Here is an 18,618-nt window from a genome sequence, read left to right on the forward strand (position 1 = left end):
AACAGTAGTACGTACTCGTGACGCCCTCGCTTTTGATAACGCTCTGATTGGCGGAGCGAAACGCGTCAAGCCGTCCGAATACGTACTACGTCACTTCCGGCCGCAACCACTTCCGGCTTCCGGTTACACGGGTGAACCGCACGGCCATTCGTTTGGCGGCCCGTGGGATTGCTTAAGGCGGATTGATTCTTTGTATACTGTAAGTGTATCTTTATTTTGCGAGAACAATAAATTGTTGATAATACTACACGATGATGGCCCTTTTCTTTACATGAATTTGGGGAGCAATACCTGGATATAGTGTGCGGCAGAGGATCGCTATCTTTCCTTGGCTGACGGCCTATAGAGGTGTTTACCACCCAGGACCACTTATAAGGCGAATAATTACTCAGCTTCTGGTGAGTGGGGAACTGAGAGGGGAGCACCTACTCACTAGGACTGAGCACCGGCACTTTGTATAAGCACGTGGCACTTTTATGAGCACAGAGACTTTCACTTTAATAATATTGGAAGAAGAATTTATGAACTATATATTTTCTACACATGAAGTTAATTTTGAAATATTTTTATTCACCAAATATTTTTATTCACCATTCATTGTTATTTAGCTGTTGATATTCAGTTTTTTGCACAATATTTGAATGTATATTGATTGTATTATAATTACACAAAACACAGTCTTTGCACGAGCACTTTAAGGATTTCACTGTTATATATAAATATAAAGCTAACACAATTATTTATTTGATGGTAAGGGTTTTCGGTTATAAGCAGCGCAGGTACTTAGTGTTCTTATTGTTTGAAAGGTACCCCCCATTTTTACCAGCAGCAGCTTATTTATGGTAATTTATACATAATTTATACATTTTTAGTATTTACATTGATTCTTTTGGCTATTTACACATATATTTACCGAACCAAGTGATCCTAAGCGCAAGCCCCTCATACCCCATTTAAACACTGCTAGATGACAACCCCCACCGCGCTGGCAGCACCACCCAGTCACCAGGCGCAAAGCACTAAGCGATCCTCAGCAGAGAGAGAGTGGACCCCACCAGACTCACCACCCGCAGAGAACTGCACCTGCAGCCACCAGGATAATCTGCCTTACAGGTGCTGTGATCAGGGAGTAAAATGATCCAGGAGTCAGCACCAGGGGATGAGGAGGGGCTCCCGCCGCCACCCACAGGGCTCCACTGCCATGGCTGCCGCTATTGGCAAACCACAGCAAAATGGGCACAGTGTATACAACACACAGGCTACAAGAAAATGGCAGCCCTGTGCAGCACCACAAGGCATACAGGGACCCAGGATTGGGAGACACCCCCCCCCCACACAGTCGATCATCCGGTCGCCGGCGGCTCCCCCCCCCCCCTCCAGCCCCCATCGCCGGTCAGCGCTCTGCCCCACCCCTGGAAAGTGGCTAGACCACCCCTACAGCCTCAGTGTATGTGGGGGGGGGGCAGGATGAGGGACTTAGCAAGTGGGGGTGCCTGCGGGAAGGAGGGGAACACGGGGGTCAGACCGTCCCAAGGAGGGGCCCAATAGGTTCTAAACCCACGCAAGTCAATAACCCAAAAAAACAAATTAAATACAATAAAGAGCTGCGTGTTGTAAAGTGTAAAAAAAACACCTATACTGTGACAAGAAACAGAGAAACCATGCTCTTACATCATAATATACATATCACCATGGTGAATAAATAATAGTGAATAGACAAATAAATAAATACATCTTCATTTAAATGATAGAAAATACATAAAAATTGTGAAGTCCATATACTGTATAATCCCACACATAAATAATGTCCTCAGTGAGTATAGGAAAGGTTCCTATCCACCAGCATGCAGACGCACTATACACTCACCAGACTTGATTGACCCCTATTACAGGGGTAATCCCCACCGAAAGCTGAATATAAAAAAAAAAAAAATACATTTGTCTTTGTCGGTAAAAACAGTAAAAAAAATAAAAAATAAAAACACGCCATGGGGGACACCCCAGTCCATACCAGACCCTTGAGGTCTGGTGTGGATTTTAAGGAGAACCCCATGCCAAAATTTAAAAAAAAAAAAGGAGTGGGGTCCCCCCCAAAATCTATACCAGACCCTTATCCAAGCATGCAGGAAATGAGGGGGGGGGAGGATGAGCAAGCGCCAGCCCCTCCTAATCCAAATAAAAAAAACAAGGTCCCCCACTGTAGATCCACCGTCAATCATGTCGCCGCGGCCACCACCAGTTCCGAATAAGAAATAAAGAAAATCGCTTCACCCGCCATGAAGGCAAACTGCTGAAAGGCTGGCTTGCCATTTGACAGTTCTTATACTGTATATAGGTAAGGGCAGGGCCACCCAGTGATGTCACCTGGTTCCATTGCCCCCCCCTTGTGGCATCACCAACTGGTGCATGCTGGGTTGGTGAAGTCACAAGGGGGGTGGTGCCACCTGATGACGTTGTCAGGTGGCCCTGCCCTTACCTATATAAGAACTGTCAAATGGCAAGCCACCCATTTGGCAGTTTGCCTTTAGGTGGGCAGAGCGATTTTTGTTTCTTTTTCAGGTCCGACAGGCATCATGATTGACAATGGGTTTACATCGGGGGCATTGTTTTTTTTATTTTTTTATAAAGGAATTGTCAAAAACTGTCTGTGTTTTTATTACTTTTTGACCCTCTTTTGTAAAATGGGTAAGGGTTCTATGTACCCCATACTCATTCACGGGGGGGAGCAGGATTTGGGTACCCCCTTGTTAAAGGGAGCTTTCAGATTCTGATAAGCCCCTGCCTGCAGACCCCCACAGCCATAGCCCAGGGTGGCCTTTTATGGTTCAGGAGGGGGTGTGCTCACTTGTTCCAGGCTGTGTGCTTGGATAAGGGTCTGGTATAGATTTTGGAATGGACCCCACGTAATTTTTTTTAAATTTTGGGTTCCCCCTAAATTCCAAGGGCCTGGCATGGACAGGAGGGTGGGGGGACCCATGCCAGTTTTTTTTTCTTGTTTTTTTTTAAATAGCCGAGTGCCAGCAATTGAGAGTCAATTTAAATGTGATTTGACTCTTTTTTTTCTTTATAAATGTCAGTTTTGCTGCAGCAGGTTCTATACACGGTACAGATGTGCCACTTTACAGGCAGACTAAGGGGACCCCCAGGTGCTATAGAAACCTGACACACACAATGATACAGTCACCATCCAGACACATCCCTTGTCTGTTACTGGATAATGTCCCACAATTCCCATGCACCGCTCACCTCTCCTCCATGATCTCTATGGTGACTTCTAAAATCGTCTTTTTAATTCTCTATTCTTTTTTTTCCAATATTTTATTTATTCATTCAAGAAAGAGAAAAACAAAAACAAAAAGAAACTGACATTTCACATCGAAGTAATTACATCAATACATAGTCATCAACAATCAGTCATGTCTCTCTCAGAAACAAAAACAGAAGATAGGCATATAAACGCTCAATAACAGTATATCTATATCAGGAGGATACTAAGATATTGTCCTTCATTATGCAATCTGACATACCAAATTTTCAAAAATAATAAAATAAGCTATATAATTCCTGCATTGATAATATTGTTCATTATGCCATCCTTTTTCTCTCCTCTCTTTTTTTTTTTTTTTTTTTTTCTTCCCTCCTTTCCCCTCCTCCTCCCTCCCACCCCCCCCCCCATCCTCCCCTCCCCTCCCCTTTATAATAGAAAGAAAGAAGAAAAAAAAAAAAAAAGGGGCAAGAAAAGAAAGATAGAAAAAAAAAAAAAAAAAAAAAAGGAGACACCCCGAACCCCATTTAACCACTTGCCGACCGCCGCACGACTATCTACGGCGGCGGTCAGCCCCTCACAGGCAAAGTGACGTAGGTCTACGTCGCTCGCCTGTGAGGGTTTAGGGAGCGAGCGCGCGCCACCGGAGGCGTGCTCCCGCGTGGTCACGGACCCCCCCGCGCGTGTGACCGGCGGACCCGATCGCCGCCGGCCACTCTGCGATCGGCGGGGGAGAGGGAGAAAGTCAGGCAGCTTGTGTAAACAAGCTGCCTGTCATTCTCCTCTCTGTATGAGAGATGATCACATGGATCTACTATGTAGATCCATTGATCACTCTGCATACAGTTGAAGCCACAGCCAATCACAGTTAGAATCACGCCCCTAGGGACACACACAGCCCCTCCCTCTCAAATAAAGTAAACCCCTTCACTACCAGTGTATTTTTACAGTAACAGTGCATATATATAGCACTGATTACTGTAGAAATGTCACTGGTAACCCCAAAAGTGTCAAAAATGTCAGTCAAGGGTCCGATCTGTCCGCCGCAATGTCGCAGTACCGCAAAAAAAATCGCAGATCGCCGCCATTACGCGTTAAAAAAAAACAACAAAAATGACAAAAATCTTTCCCTTTGTTAGTAAACGCAATAACTTTTGCGCAAACCAATCAAAATACGCTTTTTGCGATTTTTTTTACCAAACATAGGTAGCATAAAACAAATTGGCCGAAAATATTAAAAAATTTTGATTTTTACATTTTTTTTGGGGGGAATTTCATATAAAAAAAAGGGAAAAATATTGCTATTTTTGCAAAATTTACGCTCTTTTTTTGTTTATAGCGCGTGATCAAAAAATCGCACAGGTGATCAAATACCGCCAAAAGAAAGCTCTGTTTGTGGGAAAAAAAGGACGCCAAATTCGTTTAGGTACAGCGTTGCACGACCGCGCAATTGTCCGTTAAAGTCACGCACTGCCGAATCGCAAAATACCCTCTGGTCGTTTAGCAGCCAAATCCTCCGGGGCTTAAGTGGTTAATGGGGAAGGGGATTATAGATATGCAAATTGTTATTCTCCCATGCACCCGCCTGTAGATTTCAGACTTGAGCCTTCCCCTGACTAAGCATGTTTCGTCCTCTCTCTGAGAGGATGAAGGAGTTCCAAGAGCCCCAAGTCTTCTCATACATTCCTTTTTTATGTAGTCTTGTAAATCGTAAATCATCCATTTTGTTAGTATCTTCAATTTTACATATACAGTCCCTAATAGTAGGTGGTGACTGAGATCTCCATCTCAGTGGAATGCATGATTTGGCTGCATTTAATATATGATATACAACTGACGTTTTATATCCTCTCATAGGGGTATCCGAAACATGCAATAGAAACAGAGCTGGGTCCATTGGAATCTCAAAGTCCGTAAATTCCTGTGCCAGTTCTCGGACAGCCTCCCAAAATTCTCTTAGTTTGGGGCAAGTCCAAAAAATATGTAGGAGTGTTCCCGACTCTTCTCCACATCTCCAGCAGCTATCTGAGACATGTGAGTAGTATTTATGGAGAAGAGAAGGGACACGGTACCATCTTACCAAAATTTTATAATTGATTTCTTGGGTTGTGGTACAGACAGGAATTTTCAGTGCAAGATTATACATAACCTGCTCCTGTTTCTGTGTAAATGTACGATTCAAATCCCTTTCCCACTTATCTAAGCATGATAACCGTGCATTTTCTGAAGTCCTTAACAATAGGTCATAGACTCTAGATAGAGGGTGGGTTAAGACCTCACTACCTGAACAGTATTCCTCAAAGCACGAAAGATTTCTATCAAATGTTTCCGGAAGTGGTAAGGTATGTAAAAAATGTAACAACTGTACTGCATTCCAAAAGGGTAAAACGGAATTGCCCCTGTTCATTAGTCAGTTGCATAAGGGTAGGCCACTTGTTTTCACATACAAAATGAGATACTTGATAAAGTCCTCTATTTCCCAATTCTCGTAATGGGCGATCCGTTATCCCTGGAGAGAAAGCAGGGTTTCCTATAACTGGGAGCAGCGGGGAATTTGCAGTAGTCAACTGTGTCTGTTTTATAATAGTGAATGGCACCCGTACTGTCGCCCCAATTGTGGGATGCTTCAAAGTTTCCCGGGAGAGATACCTATGACACCACGGTGCACCTCCTAGATTGCAATCACTCTGTTGTTGCTCAATTTGTATCCACAAATTAAGATGGGTATGTCGCCGCCAATCTATCCATCTGCTTAGATGGGCTGCCTGATAGTATTTTAAAACGTCGGGGAGTGCCAATCCCCCTAACTCCTTAGGCAGTATAAGTTGATTGCGAGCTATACGAGATTTCTTGTTGGACCATACAAATCTTATAAATAATGAATGGACTTTCCTAAAAAAGGCTGCTGGAACCACAATCGGTAATGCTTGAAACAAAAATAAAATTTTTGGGAGAATACACATCTTAAGAAGATTACATCTCCCGAACCAGGAGTGTAAGCCCTTGTTCCATTTTTCTAGAAGTATCCGTATTTGTGACAATAATGGGAGAAAATGAATTGCATACGTCGTATCTAATACCGCGGGTATATATGTACCCAGATATTTGAGGGATTTGTCAGACCATTGAAATGGAAGTACCTGTCGTAAATGCCTCGAAATCTTAATTGACAGCTGGATACCCATGGCCTCCGATTTAGTAAAATTAATTTTCAAATTGGAAAGCTTCTCATAAATTTCAAATTCTCGCATGAGATTCGGAGCTGAAATCAAGGGATTAGTCAAGGAAAAAAGCAGGTCATCTGCATATGCCGATACTTTGTACTCATCATCCTGTAGGCGTATCCCTGAAATATCTGGGTTTGACCGTACATGACACAAGAAGGGCTCTAATGATAAAACAAATAGTAAGGGTGACAGTGGACATCCCTGTCTCGTCCCATTCCTTATCTGAAATGTGTCCGACAGCATACCGTTAGCTTTTACTTGTGCAGTAGGGTATGAGTATATCTGAGATATCCATGATAACATTTGATCTCCCAGCCCAATTTGTCTCAATACTGTAAACATAAAGCTCCAATTGATACGATCAAATGCTTTCTCAGCATCTGTGCTGAGAAATATACTAGGTATAGCTGTTTTGGAGACAGTATGTATTAGGTTTAAGACTTTCGTCGTGTTATCTCTAGCTTCTCTTGTTGATATAAAACCTACTTGGTCCAGATGTATCAAGTGTTTCAAAAGAGGTGCCAATCGTAGAGCTAGTATCTTAGTTAGCACCTTCAAATCTGTATTAAGAAGTGAGATTGGCCTATAACTGCCACAGATCCCTGGATCTTTACCTTCCTTGGGGACGAGGGAGATATAAGCTTTCATGGTATCCCTATGTAATGAGGCTGTATGCCCCAGTTTGTTAAAGAGATTGAGCATTTGCTCACCTAATAATGGAAAAAAAGTACGATAATATTGTAGCGAAAAACCATCAGGACCTGGGGCTTTACCATGTTTAAAGGAGTTGATTGCTATAGTTAACTCCTCTAATGATATAGGGGCATCTATATTTCCACGTGCTTCTACTGGTATATGCGGGATACGTGATAAACGGACATACTCTTCCATTTGAGATAAAGATGTTTGTTGCTCTGGCAAATTATATAATGATGAAAAAAAAGTATTAAATTCTCGTGCAATATCCCTAGGAAGTGTAACTTTCTGTCCAGTTGTTGATAAGATAGTAGGAATGTATGTCGCTTGCTGTTGCTCTTTTACTGTTTTCGCTAGTATCTTCCCACATTTATTCCCAGCAATATAGGAAAAATGCCGGCACTTTTGTAGATCAGCCTTTGCTTTATAATATAATAGATCTGTAACCTGTTTACGTGCTAAGAATAATTCCTGCTCCACACTTAACTCTCTTCCCTGCTTATGAGTTTGCTCTAATTCCTGTATCTTAGTAAGGAGCAAGTTAAGGGTCTCACATCGGATTTTCTTAAGATATGCCCCATGTTTTATCAGTATACCTCTAATAACTGCCTTGTGTGTTTCCCACACTACTCCCAAATCACATTCTGGTATTATATTTGTATCAAAGAAGGCCTTCAACTCTTTATTTATTTCTTCCACTACCGATGGAGTCTGTAATAAGCTTTCATTTAGTCGCCAAAACCGTGTGCCAGAATGAATAGTATTGGACAAGATATAAGTTAATGTGATGGCTGCATGATCTGAGTATGTAATTGATGTAATACCAGTGGATTCAACCGAGTGTAATTGGCGATGCGGAATCAGAAAAAAATCAATTCGCGAATAGGTACCGTGTGGTATTGAATAAAAAGTATAATCTCTTTCCTTGGGGTGTTGCAATCGCCACACATCTATTAATTGAGAGTCATGTAATGCTTGAATAACCCGTTTACGAAGACTATGAGGTACTGATGAGCACCCTGCTGATGTATCTACTACAGGGGCCAGAGGGATATTAAAGTCACCCCCTACAATCAACAGTCCTTCTGTGAAAGATTCTAATTTGGTTAGGATTCGTTTGATAAAGCTATCCTGATTCTCATTTGGACAATACATTGTGGCTATAGTGACTGTGACATCCCCTACTTTTCCCTTTACAAACAGGAACCTACCATGTACATCCTGCAAAGTTTGCTAATGGGTCCATGGGACTCTAGCAGAAACCAATATTGACACCCCTTTAGATTTTGCAGTTATATTAGTAGAATGATATGTTACAGGGTAAAATCGGTTCTTAAGTCCCGGAGGCCTGCCCTCTCTAAAATGAGTCTCCTGTATAAGAGCAATATCCACGTTTTGCCGTTTAATATCATTCAACAGTACCCTACGCTTTTCAGGGATATTAAGTCCTTTGGCGTTAAGGGAGAATATCTTCAGTGTCTCCATATGAGATCAAGAGGGAAAAAAGAGAAAAAAAAAATAGAGTACTAATCAGAGAAAATATAAGAACAAAATGAAAAAAAGAAAGCAAGAAAAAAAAAAAAAAAAAAAAGGGGAGGGGATTCAATCTAAATAGCAGATAATCTGCAAGAAAAAAACGCACTGGGCAAGCCACAGACAAAAAAAACGTACTGGGCAAGCCACAGCAGTGCGCAACCTATTTGAGGGAGTACGCAGGAGAGGGACGGATACGAGTCCGTCTCCCTACTTTCCACTCCGACCCACTTTTTACATATAAATAATTTCATACACAGCGTATGACCCTTTACTTTCAAACCGACCTTAGGCCAAACGAGACAAAACAAACAAAAAAAAAAAAAAAAAAAAAACGAGAAATAGAACACTATGTAAAATTATCAATTCCCCAGTGTTGCTTGGTCCTCTAGGTAATCTCCCCCATCCATAGCATTTCCCTTACCTTCCTGTTTATTTCCCCATCACTTTAATGCTATCTATTCCTTCCTTTCCCAATCTCTCTGTTCTAACTTATATCACCTCCCTCTCCTTAACCCTCCTCTCCACCTGCCCCCCAATTCCCCTCACTCCACCAAAAAAAAAAAAAAAAAGGGGGGGGGGAGGGAAAGAAGTTTCTCTCTCTCCCCCCGTGACATGACTTAATCTCCATATCTAACCGGGGAAATAAAAATAAATAGATGAATAAAGTAGAATAAAAACAATAGCCAATGGGATGTACTCAACCACCATGATCAACCTTACTTTTCCCATCCCCCTTGTATCACTTTTAGCCTCATACTATTATTCTCTCTTTTCACTTTCGTTGAGACAAATAAGCCTATAAAATATATAAACACGGAGGGCTTAAAAAAGAAAAGTATAGGATCATTTTGTCATTTAGTCCCGGTTGACACCTGTGCGATGCGGGAGCGCTGCAAATATGCAGCTTGTTCCCGCATCGCATCCACACCTCTGGCAGCTCAGACTGCCCCATGCGATGCGTACGGGGCGTCAATTGAGGGTTATCGACACCCCCAGTTGCGATCGCATACCGCAGTGTGATCCGCAAGTTCGCACAGAACCGGATCGCACTAGTGTGGACCACTACGCGACCCGATCCTACTGCGACTCAAAAAAAAAAAAAAGAAAGGGCCTCATGTATGTGTTTGCTGCGGATGCGGCGTTAGTTCAGCCACACAAAGTGTATGGGCGAGCCCACACCGTAAATGCGATCACATGCCATCAGAGGCAGTACGCCCCGGACCACATGCGATCCTCACAAACCGCACCAGCACGAACCAGCGACCAATCCTTATTTTCTAAGCATCCTCTTAATTACTTCCTATCGGAGTGTCTACAATCATATCTCAACGACATCCCATCAAGCTCATATGACATCCATTTATAGTCCACTTATAATCTTTATTAATTTCATACTAGCTACCAATTGGCAACATCTGCTACTTAATGTGGGGGAAGAGAGAGAGGAAAAAAAAGAAAGGAGGAGGGATAATTTAAGAGGAAAGGATGGTGGAGAGTGAAAAGGGGGGGAGGAAGGGAACAAGGGAGGGAGAGAGAAGAGGAAAAAAAAAGGGGGGGGGGAGAAGGGGGGGGGTTCAGGTGACCAGGAGAGCAAATAATAATTTGTTATTGGGACAATAATAGAACAATCAGTATTCCCTTTCAAACATTCTAGTATATGTAATTGAAGCAAAATGTTTACTCTAATATCATTATTCAATATAGTATTAATTAATGCTTTCTAATTAATACTGATTAATACTGATTAATAATAATTAACTAATAAATAATAATTCATAATAATTCATATCGATTTTTTATAGTTCATAATTCATAATTTATAATAATCATATGGGTCATCTCCTGAACGTCTTAATTTTTTTTTTCACAGTGCCACCAGGATCCTCCTAGAATTTCAAAACTGGGGTATCTGGGGATCCATTTATGTGTTGTGGCCCACTCTGCCATGATACTTGCTGCCTCTGTCTACCAACCAGTCCATCTGGACGCTTGGTTAACCGGAGCCAGTTCAGCACCTCAACAGGGTCAGTTTCCAAAAAAATAAAACACGATTTCAGATCTGCCGGCGTTTTCAAATTGAAGAAATTGGAGCCCTTACGCAAACTCACTGAGATGGGGTACCCCCATCTATATGACACCCCTTTACTCTTTGCTAGGTCTAAAATTGGCCGTAGTAGGGCTCTCCGTGATAGAGTAGCCTTGGATATGTCAGGTAATACTTTTAAGTTTGTTCCTTTAAAGTCAATATTTTCTGCCTCCCAGGCCTTCCGTATTACTAATTCCTTATGCTGAAACTTATGGAATCGACAGATAACATCCCTAGGTCTTTTAGGGTCTCTAGATTTTGGGCCAGGTGCCCTGTAGATTCTATCAAACTCTAGGTTTTGAGGCATCGCTTCTCCCAAAAGCTTTACTATAATCTCCATAAAAATATAATTCAAGTCCTCTTTTTCTGTTGCCTCTGGGAGCCCCCGCAGGCGTATATTACTTCGCCTGCTTCTGTCTTCCATGTCTTCCATCTGTAATTGTAATGCTAGACATATATCGGTATACTCTGTATGTGCTTTTGCTGTACATGCTGCTGATATTGATGTTTCAAGTGAAGTTTCAAGTTTAGATAACCTCTCATCCACTGCCATAACAGTCACTTCTCCCTCTGTGACCCGATCTGTCAGCCTCTGTACTTCCTTTCGTATCACCTGCACCTCTTGCCTGTGAGCCACCTCAATGCGCTGCACCATCTCCTCCATATCTTTTTTACTAGGTAGCGAGCTTAGCAAAGCACGTAGCTCCTCGTCCACATGCAAAGTCAATGGAGTCAATGGGGTTAATGGAATCACTGGAGTCTCTGTGTGCTGTGTCAAGGTGTTTGCAGTTGCAATATCAGTTTCAGTTTCATTAGCAGTTTCTATGGCAGTTTCAATGGAAGTTTCAGTAGCAATTTCAGTAGCAGAATTGGTAGGAATTGCAGGAATAACAGGAATAGCAGGGATAGCAGGAATGCCTGGAATGCCTGGAATGTTATAACCGGAATCTAGCAAGGTACTGCTCACGGTCACCGCAGCTGCAGTTTCAGACATGGCTGCATTTCTCTATTCTATGAGGTGAAGGCAATGTGATGGTCATATGATCACCAGAATTCACAGGATGAAAACTCTAGATCTGAACACAAATAGTAAAATCAAATGATATTCCCTGAATCCTCCTCACCTCACCATTCAGGTTTCCATTTTATTAAAGCCCCAATTCAGACTGAGGTATCATTTACCCACACAGGACCCCCCAAACTCTGCAGGTTTAAAGCTTGTTGCAGGCATTCTGACATCATTACATACAACACAGGACCACCAGTCCCACTTTGCTAGTGAGGATGCCAAGGGTCCGCTCACATGCTAAGAGCATCAGAAAAAATAAACAGTTAAGAGGGAGGTCAGTGTGATGTCATAGGACATATAGACTTTGGATGTAGGGACAAGAATTGAGGGGCCATCTATATGAGGCACCCGAGCAAACCCAAGCATTGTTCCTGGGTGCGTCCTACCTCTACTAAACTGAAGAGTGAACTTTGACCTTTACCATACAGAAATCTGTCAGAGATCTGTGATATTAAGCTCTCATGTGAGCAGGTGACGTGCAGAGGAAAGGAGTGTAAATAGCAGACAATTTTCTCCAGAACTCCTAATGGTGGGGATGGATTTAGCTGCATGCTGGTGCCAAGTTTTCACCCCCCGGAGTCACTGCAGGTGTGGAGAAAAGCTGTGCAAGAGGATATGGAGGAGAGATGAGGAAGAGATCCAGGAATCAGGATAAAGGTCAGGACAAGCAACAGACGAGCGCATCCAAGAGATGAAGCCGGGGTCACTACACAGAAAATCAATCCAAGGAAACAACAGGCAGGATGAGGAATAGCAAGAAGGAGCTCAGAGACAAATGAGAATATTGCTCAGCCAATGGGAGATTATCTCAGCATGACTGATGTAGCACCCTACAAGCTAGGTGCTAGGTAAAGTATAGTGGGGCTTGGCTGCCTAACAGCAGGGCCATGATTTCAGCTGAGATGTCATGGCTCCCAAGTGTGTCTGCTGAGAGGGAGTCTCCCCACTGGCTCTGTGAGAGGCTTCTCATTCGGCAGTGGAGGAAACCCAATCAGAGACACATTCAAACCTGTATCTACCCCAGAAGGCAGATTCTGCCGCAGAGGATTCTGGGAGTGGGTATAAGTTTGAGGGGAGTGCACTACCCAGCGTCTTTGGTGGGAAGCAGAGTCCCAGGAGGGAGAGTACGGCTGTCTCTCCTCCTGTCAGAAGGATCGGGTGTCTCAGGTGGCTGCCCGAGAATCCAGAGAATGCTGAGCTGAGCTGAAGAAAGGATCCAGTGTGCCGAGAACCAGCGGAGAGAGAGAGGGGTCCAGTTCCAGGAAAGCCTACAAAGGTTGTGAGTACTGTGGACTGCCCCTGGGGGTCTGCCTAGCGTCAGAGAGGACCACTCCAGAGAAGGTTCTAGGGATCCAGGAGTCAGCTAGCTGTTAAAGGGCGTGCCTGGTCAGAGGACCCTGAAGTGTTAGAGGGGGTACCTAGTCAGAGGACCCTGAATTATTAGAGAGGGTACCCAGGTAGAGGACCCTGAACTGTTAAAGCGGGTGCCTGTAGTTTGGGCCCTGAAGAGTCAGTGTACAGTGTGAAGTGTACAAAGTTAAGAGTTGCAGCAGCACAAGTATTTACAAGGAGCTACCTCAGCCAGTGCAGGGCTGGAGAGAGCTGTTCAGTGACTTTTGAGCTAAAGTAGTGTCAGGAGTCAAGTATTCTACAGTCCTGGATCTTCTGAGTTAACACTCAAGTTAAAGTCGAGGTTCCAGCACAATTTCAGTATCACAGTATCTTTAAGCGTCAGGCAGTGCTGGTCGGCATTCAGCTGGCGTCAAGACAGCGCCAGTGGGCATTTTTCTTTAAGTGTCCCGGTTAAACCTAGTTGAGCCAGAGGAGTATCCCACTCATTCCCTTCTCCCATCCCCTAAATACAATAAAACAAAACAAACCAAAGATGCTGGAATGGTCTCAGTTCTCACACCTGGGTTGACAACTCAAATGTGTTGGAGGTGTCACCGGTAACAATGGCAGACCCACATCAGGCACAAGACCTGCAAAAACTGCTATATTTACATAATTAAGGAGATTAGGGGGTGGGGAGAAAGTCACTTAAGGTGACCATAGATACATGGAAATTCAGCTGGTTCAGCAGGGATCAGTTACATTTCCATCCATGTGTGGTCACTGCCGGATAAAAGTCACTCCATCAGGGACTGCAGCCAATAGCTTCATCACTGATCTGTGTATTCTGAGAGTGGAGGAGCGCCCCCTATTGTCAGAATACAATAGTGCAGCGGGGAGGACTCCCCCATCCCCCTCCAATGTGTGGATGGGGGAATCGCTTCAGTTTTTTTACTTAGCCCGCTGGCTGAACGATAAAACTGAACCATGTATGGCCAGCTTTGGACGCAAGATATATTATTCATCAACTGATCCCCCTGAAGGGGTTAATCTAGGTATTACCTCCTCTGCCGCCAATTCCTGCATTGTCTTCTCTCTATTTCTTACCAAATGGAATGTCCTGTCTCTATCTGACATCACTTCCTGTCTGTATTCCATAGAGACTTCCTGTGTGGATAGATGTGAACTGGATCCTCCTTGCTCACTCCTGCAAGTCGGCTGCGCTTTCTGTCAGTCTCCCTCCTAGACTCGGCTTCCTCCTCCGACCGCTGTTCCAGCAGGAGCTCCGCCTCTTCATATACACACTCAGGGAGGAGAGAAAGGGGAAGGATATACAGTACATACACACACAGCACAAGGCCGTGTTTACACTACCAGACGGTTCTCAGGGCTGCAGTTCCTCTGAGCTCCACAAGGTGGTGATCTCACTTCTACCCAAACAGGAAGTCTCTATGGAAGACAGACAGGAAGTCTCTATGGAATACAGACAGGAAGTGATGTCAGTTACAGACAGGAAGTTCCATTTGATGGGACGCAGAAATAAGACATGCAGGATCTAGCGGCAGAGGAGGTAATACCTTGATTAACCCCTTCAGGGGGATCAATTGATGATTAATATATCTTACTTCCAAAGCTGGTCATACATGGTTCAGTTTTATCGTTCAGACAGAGGACTGAGCGAAAAAAAATTAAGTGATTTCCCCATCCACACATTGGAGGGGGGTGGGGGAATCCTCCCCGCTGCACCATTGTATTTTGACAATGGGGGCGCTCCTCCGCTCTCAGAATACACAGATCAGGGATGAAGCTATTGGCTGCAGCGCGTGACTTTTATCCGGCAGTGACCACACATGGATGGAAATGTGACCGATCCCTGCTGAACCAGCTGAATTTCCATGTATCTATGGTCACCTTAAGTGACTTCCTCCCCTCCCCCTCATCTCCTTCATTATTTAAGTCATGCTGAGATAATCTCCCATTGGCTGAGCAATGTTCTCATTTGTCTCTGAGCTCCTTCTTGCTATTCCTCGTCCTGCCTGTTGTTTCCTTGGATTGATTTTCTGTGTAGTGACCCCGGCTTCATCTCTTGGATGCGCTCGTCTGTTGCTTGTCCTGACCTTTATCCTGATTCCTGGATCTCCTCATCTCCTCATCATCTCTCCTCCATATCCTCTTACACAGCTTTTCTCCACACCTGCAGTGACCCTGGGGGGAGGAAACTTGGCACCAGCATGCAGCAAAATCCATTCTCACCATTAGGAGCTCTGGAGAAAATTGTCTGCTATTTACACTCCGTTCCTCCGCACATCACCTGATCACATGAGAGATTACTTTCACATATTCCTGACAGATCTCTGTATGGAAAAGGTCAAAGTTTACTCTTCAGTTTAGGAGAAGTAGGACGCTCCCAGGAACATATATTTGGGTTGCACCGGAGCCTCATATAGAGGGCCCCTCACATCTCCCCACCAATATGTCCATCCATTCAGAGTCAATATGTCCTATGACATCATACTGACCTCACAGCTCCTCCTCCCACTATCCCTCCATCTGGCTCTTTATTTTACTGAGGATCTTAGGATGTGGGCGGACCCTTAGCATCCTCACTAGCAAAGTGGGACTGTTGGTCCTGCGTTGTATGTAATGATGTCAGAATGCCTGCAACAAGCTTTTAAACTGAGGAGTGTGGGGGTCCTTTGTAGGTAAATTATACCTCAGTCTGAAGTGAGGCTTTAATAGAGAACTGACCGGAGAGGTGAGGAGGATTCTGGGAGGTCCCATGACCTCAATCTTATCTCTATTAATAAAACACAGACCTGACCGGAGAGGTGAGGAGGATTCTGGGAGGTCACATGACCTCACTCTTATCTCTATTAATAAAACACAGACCTGACCGGAGAGGTGAGGAGGATTCTGGGAGGTCACATGACCTCACTCTTATCTCTATTAATAAAGCACAGACCTGACCGGAGAGGCGAGGAGGATTCTGGGAATTTCATTTGATTTTACTATTTGTGTTCAGATCTAGAGTTTTCCTCCTGTGAAGTCTGGAGATCATATGACCATCACATTGCCTCCACCTCCATCTCTGATAGAATAGAGACATAAAAAGAAGGTTCTAGAAGTCACCATAGAGATCATCGAGGAGAGGTGAGTGGTGCTGGGAATTCTGGGACATTATCCAGTAACAGACAAGGGATGTGTCTGGATGGTGACTATCATTGTGTGTGTCAGGTTCCTATAAGGTGTCAGGATGTCACTGTCTATTTCTCCATGGAGGAGTGGGAGTATTTAGAAGCACACAAGGATCTCTACAAGGACGTCATGATAGACAATCAGCCGCCCCTCACATCACCGGGTAAGAGGAGACTTTATTGTAAGGCTCAATTCAGAATCTATGCATGTTGCTTTTGAGCGTTTCTGCAGTGCTTTTTGCTGTGCTTCCCGCGTTTTTTCTATACAATGATTAAACAGCGATTTTGCTGCGATTTGCGTTCTTTATGTTTTTTTGGGGAAAATTTGTTCTTGGCCAGATTTAAAAATGCAAACCGCTAATTGCAGCAAAATCGGGGTAAAAATGCACTACATGCTTTTCTACAGATGGATCCAGTAATGGGAACCCACCAGAGAGATGTCCCCGTCCTCTGTATTCCCGGGATTCCACACAGGAAGGTCACACCATCCCTCACCATCATCAGGTAGATGAGGAACAATCACTGATAGTATCATTAGGATCTGTACATTATCTGCATTGTTACAATTCATGTCATTTTTATTATATATTCAGAGTGGAATCCTGAGAGATTCTAAAGTTGAAGTTAAAGAAGAGATAAAAGAGGAGGATGATGAGGATGGGGTGATGGAGGAGTCAGAGTTTCTAAAAGAACACAAAGATCTGTACCAGGACACCATGGAGGAGTCATCCAGCTACAGAAAGCCACCAGAGAGATGTCCCCGTCCTCTGTATTCCCGGGATTCCACACAGGAAGGTCACACCATCCCTCACCATCATCAGGTAGATGAGTGACAATTATTGGAAGTTCTGATTTATACACAGCATGTTTGTTACAATTAATGTTTTATTATATATTCAGAGTGGAAACCCTGGGGAGGATAATATTGATGTTAAAGAAGAGTATAAAGAGGAGGATGAGGAGTATGGAGTGATGGAGGAGTTTTCAGAAGGACACAAGGATATGATAAAGTCACCTAATACCAGGAACCCACCAGAGAGATGTCCCCGTCCTCTGTATTCCCGGGAAGATCACACCATCCCTCACTGTTACAAGGTTGGTGGGACGGAACATCTAGAAAACTGACGCGTAGAGATTATGTGTGGATTTTCTTATGTGAGCTTATAGTTTACAGATTATATTTTCTCTAATTTTCTTGATTTAGAGTGGAGATCCAATCGATATAGAATTTGAGGTTAAAGCAGAAGAAGAAGAGAGGTATGTGAGAGATGATCAGCAGTCTATGGAGGAGGATGGAATAACGGGGACATTTATAGAGAAGGACACTCCTACAGAGATCAGCACAGGTGGGTTATTAACACTAAATACATTCCTCCACCCATACTGCTCACTGATTGGTCCAGAATAGGGTAAGGACTGGGAGATATCAGCCAGTAATACCCTGGTCAATTTCCTGAGCTGTGTTCTGTTCGCCGTCCTGTATTCCTGTATTTCTCTCAGATAATCTTCCTTCTCTGTGCTGCAGACACAATTTATGTATCTAGACTGGATTTATGAGATTCTGGGGTTCAGCTGGCAGAAAAATGTTGATTTTCCCCATAGGCGTTACAAGACCTAGGTATGTGCTCCTGGTCTTCCTCCTCATGCCCAGGTCTAGTAAGATCTCTGACAGAACAATTCCCCCGGGGTTACTTGCTCTGTTATTAGCTGGCTGTGCCGGGTGGAGGGATATGTCTGTATAGTCTCAGACCCAAGTCACTGAGTGCAGTCTCAGGAGATGGGAGGCAGCAGTGTGGGACCTCTGCAACTTGTCTCAAGGAAACACTTAAGCTTCCACTGATTACTGAATACCAATATTATGAATCCTGACCCTTACACTGTATCATTTATACTGTACGTTACATACTCTTGACCCCTGTACTATATACTCTTTGCTGTACATTACATACACCTGACCCCTGCACTATATATTCTATGCTGTACATTACATACTCCTGACCCCTGCATTATATACTCTATGCTGTACATTACATACACTTGACCCCTGCACTATATATTCTATGCTGTACATTACATACTCCTGACCCCTGTACTATATACTCTATGCTGTACATTACATACTCCTGACCCCTGAACTATATACTCTATGCTGTACATTACATTCTCCTGACCCCTGTACTATATACTCTATGCTGTACATTACATACTCCTGA

The 18,618-nt window shown here is 43.6% G+C and overlaps 2 protein-coding genes across 2 annotated transcripts in view; both read left to right on the plus strand.

Moving 5' to 3' along the window:
* Positions 1-18,618, plus strand: part of LOC309550283 (uncharacterized protein) — a 1,519,274-nt gene that overhangs the window by 551,301 nt on the left and 949,355 nt on the right.
* The window catches only part of LOC309550756 (uncharacterized protein), a 137,484-nt gene continuing 136,350 nt past the window's right edge, over positions 17,485-18,618 (plus strand). The window contains exons 1-2 of the mRNA XM_082251094.1: positions 17,485-17,500; positions 17,610-17,662. The gene's annotated coding sequence lies outside the window, so the exon portion shown is untranslated. The remainder of the gene's footprint in view (positions 17,501-17,609; positions 17,663-18,618) is intronic.

This window comes from Pelophylax lessonae, assembly GCF_965119305.1.
Source record: "Pelophylax lessonae genome assembly, chromosome: 3".
NCBI classification, from domain to species: domain Eukaryota; kingdom Metazoa; phylum Chordata; class Amphibia; order Anura; family Ranidae; genus Pelophylax; species Pelophylax lessonae.